An 8,942-nucleotide genomic window follows, 5' to 3' on the forward strand; every position below is an offset into this window, starting at 1 on the left:
GGGCAGCAAAACAGGACACAGTGAAGTAACTTCACTCTACTGACAATGGCCTACTATGTAAAATTTATGAATTGTTTATTTCTGGAAATTTAATTTTAATATGTTTAATATTTTTAAAGGTTTATTTGTTTATTTGAGAGTCAGAGTTACACAGAAGGAGGAGAGGATAAGAGAGAGGGAGGTCTTCCATCCAATGGCTCACTCCCAAGTTGGCCACAACAGCTGGAGCTGTGCCAATCCGAAGCAAGGAACCAGGAGCCTCCTCTGGGTCTCAAGGACTTGGGGCCCAAGGACTTGGGCCATCCTCCACTGCCTTCCCAGGTCATAGCAGAGAGCTGAATTGGAAGAGGAGCAGCTTAGACTAGAACCGGCGCCCATATGGGTTGCTGTTGCTTCAGGCCAGGGCGTTAACCCGCTGCCCCACAACTCCGGCCCCAATATATTAAATATTTTTAACCAAAGGTCCTCCACAGGAAGTAAAACTGAAAATATATTTATATTTTGTTATGTCTGGTTAACTTCTACCATCTAATCACCAATCCTCTTTCTTCTTCTTCTTCTTCTTCTTCTTCTTCTTCTTCTTCTTCTTCTTCTTCTTCTTCTTCTTCTTCTTCTGACAGGTAGAGTTACAGACAGTGAGAGAGAAAAACAGTGAGAAAGGTCTTTCTTCTGTTGCTTTACTCCCCAAATGGCCACTATGGCCAGTGCTGTGCCAGTCCAAAGCCAGGAGCCAGGTGCTTCTTCCTGGTCTCCCATGTGGGTGCAGGGGCCCAGGAACTTGGGCCATCCTCCACTGCCCTCCTGGGCCACAGCAGAGAGCTGGACTGAAAGAAGAGCAACCGGAACTAGAACCTGGTGCCCATATGGGATGCTGGTGTGGCAGGCGGAGGATTAACCAAATGAGTCAGGGTGCCAGCCCCATCCCCCAGTCTTAATTTAATTTTCATCTCAAAAATGAAGACTAATGTAAATCTTACATGCATTAAGTCCTGTACTTTTACTTCACAGTATGCTTTTAGAAATTGTGTAAATTGGTAGAATTATTCAAAATAATCTTTAAGGCAATAATAGTGTTAATTTCTTCTTCAGTAGTCATTCCAGAAAAGATGACGGATTTGGTTCATAGTGTGCTGTCAAATATATGTTTACTACATGAATCACGAAAAGAAATGTGAAATGTTTTCTTCATGGAATCAAAGTAAATTTGTTTTGGCATAATGGTTATAAATTACAACTTTTTATTAAAACACACTTTACCTTTTTCTCTATGCCAAGATATCTATATCACATGTTTAACTGATGAAAGTTATGTTGTGGAAAGGTAGGAGCTACAATTACAAATGATGTTAGATGTCTCTATGAATGAGGAAGTTTAGATTAGTTTTGAATATTTTACATGGAAACACTGCTTCTTTCAGGGGAAACAGAAAAGCCTCGGGTAAGAAATAGAGTCAAGATAGCTTAATAAAGTGAGCTTCACTTTAGGTTATTTGGAGAAGATTGGAAGAGGTTTATAGGGCATTTAGCTTTAAATTCCTAACACCCAATTCTGGTTGTTTAAATACATTTCAAGGTACGAGACAGAGTCATAGACAGAGACAGAGAGAGAACACCAATTCTGTCTGAAGGATTGTGAGTCTACATCACAAACATTCATAGCACATTACCATTGTGTTAGAGTCATTTTCCCATGGTTACATGGTCAGAAAACTACAGACTGGCTGTTGTTACCAGAAAATGCCTGGAAATTTTGAGTATAACAGAGTCGTTGTATTCTATCAAAATCACACAAAACTGAAAATCCTACTGAGGCTGGCAGAACACCTTGTGATTTGTCACCTGAGCCTACATCATTAAATACATAAAGTCAAAATTCAAAAAATGAAACTTAACACTTTAGACATGGATCAAGAATAGATGTCTTTTGTAAATATTGAAATTATAGAAATGGAGCAAATTAATGAAATAAAAGCAGTGAGCATGAAAGCTTTAATAAAACTCTAGTTTGATTTGGCATGCCTTAAATGTCAAAGGTGGGGGGTATCAGCTAAAGACATTTTATTACTAAGGCCCTGCAGCACAAACAAAATATGCTCACAATTGGCCTTTAAACAAGAGTAAAGAAAGAAAAAATAATAAATACAATCCCAGTTATACTAACGGGGTAGATTATAACAAAATAACACAGAAGCTTTCTTTACCTTCTGTTTTGCAAGCAGAACTGTTATAGTCATGCACAATGATAAAAAGTCCTAGAAATATATTGTACCAATATTGTACTTAGGGTTGACATTTAAAGTTGTTAAGAAGATAAAATTTATGTTCTGTGTTTTTGCCACAACTGAAGAAACAAAAAGTGTACTTCCCTTTGCACATAATTCTATTAGAACATAGTGAATCTTTAATGCCCAAACATCTGTAAAAGTAATCTGACACAGAAGTTGGTAGATATTTGAAATATTCCAGTAATTGAACTTTTACTCTGCTTTTTATGTAAACATTACATTCCCTTCATGGCTTCCAACTATTTAATTTAAAAATGAGATGGACATTCTTTCTAGTTCTTTTAGAACTATCTAAAATTAAATCTTTCAATCATGTCAAATTGGAGCAGGCATTTGGTCCGGTAGATAAGACACAGTTAAGATGTCCATGTCCCCGATCAGAGTCCTGACTTTGGTTCTGCCTTCAGCTTCTTACTAATGCAAACCCTGGGATGCATAGGTGGTCAAGTAACTGAGCTGCTATTACCCACGCTGAGTTCCTGATATCAATTTAAACCCTAACCCAAGCCCAACTCTTTCAGACATTTGGGGAATGAACCACTGGATTGGTGGTTCTCTCTCTCTCTCTCTCTCTCTCTCTCTCTCTTTCACCCCCCTTTGCTTGCAAAGAAGTAAAAATTAAGTGACAGATAGGGATTTTGTTGTATGGTTGACAAATCAACATGTTTTATCCCTTTTGTACAAATTACATTGTTTGTTTTTAGTTTTATGTAAATAGTTAAGACATTTTCAACTAAATATATATGGAATATAATATTGTATGCATTTTTCTTGCTCCTACTATAAATCCAAATTGCATGTATGTATGTAGATTAATAGGTAGAAGTCCATATTTTTTCAGTTTCTGTCATGTTAGTACTTCCTCCTGTTACTTTGAATATTCATATAGCATGTTAAACTTTACTCTAAAGCCGCTTTCAACTGTTGCTGTTAATGTGGTTTTATACTATTAAACCTTCAAACATTTATTTTTTATTATAAAGTACAGTTGTGGTTTTATGTTAAAAAGGAGGAAGGGTGGGAGCATGGGCAGGAGGGAAGATAGGATGAGAAGTATCACTATGTTCCTGAATCTGTATATATGAAATACATGAAATTTGTAGACCTTGAATAAAATTTTAAAAAAAAATATAATTACTGAAAGTCAGAGCAATAGTGTAGTTTAGCTGTCTTTATAGAGAATTTATATTCTGTTTTATAATATATGGTAAACACTGAAGATATTAACTATTTTATTTTCTTATACTCTTGTGATGATTCTGTTTACTTTTTATCACTTATATGAACCATTTGGCATATTTTATCCAGTTATGTTACATTGGATTATAGAGGAAGTTATACTAAACGCATGCATTGAATTTTGGAGAATAAATATTTGTATGCAACCTATTATTCTGCTTTTTTTAAAAGATTTTATTTATTTATTTGAGAGGTAGAGTTATAGACAATGAGAGGAAGAGACAGAGAGAAAGGTCCTCCTTCCGTTGGTTCACACCCAGATCGCCACAATGGCTGGAGCTGCACTGATCCGAAGCCAGGAACCAGGAGCTTCCTCCCAGTCTCCCATGTGGGCAGAAGGGACCAAGGACTTGGGCCATCCTCTACTGCTTTTCCAGGCCATAGGAGAGAGCTGGACTGGAAGAGGAGCAGCTGGGTCTAGAACCAGCACCCTTACCAGATGCCAGCGCTGCAGGTCGAGGATTAACCTACTGAGCCACAGTGCCGGCCGCAGTCCATTATTCTTAATCTTTACATTTGAGAATTGTATTCTTCTTTTCATTTTTCTAATCACCGTATGTACTATAATAAGATTGTGTTTTATTATTTAGGTGTGGAAACTTTTATGGCAAATTTGTTACTAATGAATGAAAAGATTGTATTGACACAATAAATATAATTTTATTCTACCTTTCTTGTTTGTCATGATTTTAAGAACTGTAATTTGTTTATGAATTTTAAGTACCATATAGTTGCTAAAATCTTATTGATGTTTGTAGGTAGAAAAATGAGGTCATGTTGATTCTTTATTTCCAGTTTTAGTATGAATTACTTTTATTGCTATTATTAGTATTTTGCTTTGACAAGAACGTCTGAAAAATATTGAACCTTGTATGCATGCTAACTAACAAATACCATCAGGGTCCCTTATTGAAGAAAAACTTCTGGTAGAAAAATAGAATTGATCAGGGTGGGTTTACACATGGAGAAAGTTGAAGGTGCAAATAAAAGGAAGAGAACTAAGCAAAGTCAAATAAGCACAGAAAACAAAAGAAACTGCCATCTTTTTGAATACCACAAAAGAGAACCCTCTGAGCAAAAGACAAAGGAGAGGAGAAAGAAGAGTTTTTAAGGATGAGGACAAGGAGAATGAGGAGCAGGATGGGTAGAGGTGCAAGAGAATAGGCCATCCTGAGCATTTTCTACCTCCATACGTTGAGGCAAATTACTTTCATGAAAAATGAACAACAAAGATATATTAATAAAATATCGCTTTCAAAAGTAGCACAAGAACATCCCTACCATAATAGTTCACCAACAGACATATGCATAAGACAAGTGGAAACCGTTACCTTCTGTTTCCACAGAAGCTAACAGATTTGTTTCTAAATGACGCATGGAAGAGTATAAATTAGTGAGACAAACTTTCTGAGTTCACAGAAGAACACAAATAAGTAAAAACTTAAAACTCAGAAATGAGGAATAACTAGGCATAAAATTAATATGCATGTGTATATATTTATATATGAATTATTTAAACAAGAGGAAGTACAAGGGAAGAGCTGTTTATGTAATCCGCATTAACTGGCAACTTAAATTGAGAGCAGACCTGGGACTCAATCCCAGCACTTTGTTATGGGTGTGCATGTCTCAAGCAGCACTTTAATCTTTATGCCAAATATCCACCCCCTAGCAAGTGATTATTAAAAGTAGAAATATCAGGACAGCGCTGTGGCACAGCAGGTTAAAGACTCAACCTGAAGTGTGTGTGCATCCCATATGGATACTTTCAATTCAGCTCCCTGTTGATGGGCCTGGGAAAGCAGCAAAAGATGGCCCAAGTCCTTGGGACCCTGCATCCACATGGGAGACCTGGAAGAATAGTATTTGTAACACACTGAGGTTAAATGTGTACTTAAGATACTTGGATAATAATACCTGCAGCATTTTGATGAATTTTGTTTCTGACGCTTTTCTGAGGAATCTACGTGTATTATTATCGGACAATTTGACCAACTAGAGAAACATGGTTATAGAAGAATGATAAAAGCCCAAGGAGAGAATGATTCCACATGGGAAACAGGATACTCAGCAGACACATAGAATGGCAAATTCCCTAAACAGCACTCTGGCCTCAGAGTCAGACCTTAAGGCATTTGGATCTGGCTAAAAAGCCCATGAGACACTGTGCCAAAAAAAAAAAAAAAAAAAAAAAAAAGACCTAAATGAAATATCTCTGTGAGTGAGATCCCAGCAGAAAGAACAGGCCATCAAATAAGGAGGTACCTTTCTCTGAAGGGAGGAGAGAACTTCCACTTTGACAATGGCCGTGTCTAAATAAGATTGAAGTTGGTGAACTCAAGAGGCTTCCATAGCCTTGACAGCTCATGACAAGAGCCTCCAGTGATTACTGACGGCATAAATAAAAGTGTCAATTGTTAAATCAACAACGGGAGTCACTGTGCACCTACTCCCCATGTAGGATCTCTGTCCTTAAAGTGTTGTACTATGCAAATTAACGGTAAAACTATTACTCAAACAGCACTCTATACTTTGTGTGTCTTTGTGGGTGCAGTCTGTTGAAATCTTTACTTAGTATATACTAAGTTGATCTTCTGTATATAAAGATAATTGAAAATGAATCTCGATGAAAAATGGGATGGGAGAGGGAGTGGGAGATGGGATGGTTGCGGGTAGATGGGAGGTAATAGAGGAAAAAGCCACTATAATTCAAAAGTTGTACTTTGGAAATTTATATTTATTAAATAAAAGTTGAAAAAAAGCCTAAAGCAGCACTTGAAGTGATATATATATATATATATATATATATATATATGAAAGGATTATTTGTCCTATCAACATAGGAAGACTAAAACTGTTTGAAAATAAGGAAAGAAAATGAGAGCATATGCACAAATATTTTCAATAATTTTACTGAGGAAATAATATAGTATTGGTTCAAATAAGAAGTATTCTATGACTACCGCAAATAAAGCACATAAGTAATCATTGGATTTTATCATTTACCATCCTCTGTGTACTTGTGAGCCAAAAATTTTTGTAAAAATATGAGATGTATTATGGATTATTATGATATTATCATAATTATAATCAATGTTAATATAGTTATAGAATATATATAGAATATATATAGAATCAATGTTAATATATAGTTATAGAAGTTACTGTAGTATTGTATTTTAATTGGGAGAATTCTTAAAAAATCTTGATATATTTTACATCTGTGTGTTTATATATTATATAATATACATTTATAAACATATTTATATCATATATAAATAAAAATAATTATATTTTTTCTCATCTGTGTTCACTCAAAGACCAATAAATAGGGGTTTTTGCATCAGAAACAAGCAATCCCAACACATAGACTATGGTTTGAAAAATTTATTTTATACCAAAAGTAACCAGATCTTATAAAAATGGCGGATTCCAAGTCTAATGTAAAAAATATACAAGGTGAACTGTGTAAATAACGTGTTAACAGTTGGCAAAGAAGCTTGGTGATTACACAGTCACTTCCAAACAATTCCTCTATTGAAGAGGATCCACTGACAAAAGAACCCCCATAACAATAATAGTTACAGTGGTTAAAATCAACCTAACATAACTAATTCTATTGTTTCACTATAGTATTTTTAAAACAATTTGTAATTAGTGAATAAGAGTATCTTTTCTTTTTATATTAAAAGCTGGTGAATAAGGAAAACCCATTAATGGCATACTGCTGTAGTTTTAGTGATCTGTGGTTGTTTTAAAATTTACTGTATATGAGTGAAATGGCCATCTTTTCATTTAATTGTTGTTTATATCCCTTGCTTATATTATGACTGAACTAGTGACTTTTAACTTTTTACTTGTGGTACTATATATTGAAGCAGTAAGCCTTTGACTATAATGTAAGTTAAAAATTTTATCTCCAAAATGAGAGAAAGGGAGGAAAGAAGGAAAGAAGGAAGGAAGGAAGGAAGGAAAGAAGGAAGGAAGGAAGGAAGGAAGGAAGGAAAGAAGGGCACTAAGTGCTTGGGCCCCTGTAACCTACATGGGAGACTTGGATTAGGCTCCTGGCTTTGGCCCAACACTGGCTATTGCAGCTGTTTAAGGAGTAAAACAGAGGATGGGAGACATCTCTCTCTCTCTCTCTCTCTCTCTCTCTCTCTCTCTCTCTCTCCTTCCTGTAGCTCTTCCTTTCAAATAAATAAATAAATCTTCAAAAATAAATCATATAGTATTCTAAAGTGACATTAGTTTATAATACTCTAGACTAACTCTATTGTACTATTTTACTATATGTATATGCATGATATATTATATATGCTAGATTCTATAGTAATAGTAATATTGCATTTTGAAAATCATAATAAATTGGCATATCCAGGTCTTAATATTTACTGTTCTCCTACTATCACAAAAAATAAGGATAATCAAAAATATACTGCTGACAAAATATAACAATTCTCCAAAATCTTAAAAGACTAAACCTAGACCTGCACAAAAATCTGCCTCTGGCTGCTAGTTTGCATGAGGCACAGAGGGCGGAGGAACAAGCTGAAATGCACTGTGCATTGCAATTGGCAACATCTGGCTTGAGGGAAATTCTCCACTTCAGATGGATTATGAAACAGATACCTATCAAGAAGATTACTAAGCTAGGACTATAAGAATCAAGTCACTAAGGGAAAATCGTTTCTCGTTCCTGTTGGGCAAAACTAAAGAACTATCTCTGCACATGCACACTTGGATACTAGCATAAAAGAAAGTAGACACTGATACATAATTCAGAGTAGGGATCAATTTCCTGGGACAAGGGCAGGGAGAACTGCTTGTGAGATAATCACCAATTTTTTTTTTTTTTTTTTACTATTGTAAGTACAGGGCATTTACTTAGTTATTCAAAAAGCTATATATTTTTGTGAAGTGATTGTATCTGTATTTATTTCACAATGTAAATTTCAAAAATTAATTTGCAATTTTCAGACGGTAGAAAAGTAACTAAAAAAGAAAAACAAATAACATACAAGCATGAGGACTACACAGATATAGAGTGGTTCCCATATATTTTTTTCACAACTAGAGCTACATTTATGAAAGTAGAGAATTTAAGCATATATATTTTGAGCTGGCATTATGACACTGTGGATTAAGCCACTGCCTGGTGGGGCTTGGGTGTGGAGCAGCGGCAGGTTGAGCTGCCACCTATGAGAAGGCATCATGTATTGGAGCACCAGTCACGTCCCAGCTGTTCTGCTTTTGACCCAGTCCTCTGTTAGTGTTTCTGTGAAAGCAGCAGAAGACGACCCGACTGCTTGGACCCCGCCAACCTTGAAGGAGATCCAGATGGAGTTCCAGGCTCCTGGTTTCAGCAAGGCCCAGTGGTAGTTGTTGTGGCCATTTGGGAAGTAAACCAGAGAAAAGATG

Source organism: Lepus europaeus, chromosome 16, assembly GCF_033115175.1.
Source record: "Lepus europaeus isolate LE1 chromosome 16, mLepTim1.pri, whole genome shotgun sequence".
In the NCBI taxonomy this organism is placed as follows: Eukaryota; Metazoa; Chordata; class Mammalia; order Lagomorpha; family Leporidae; genus Lepus; species Lepus europaeus.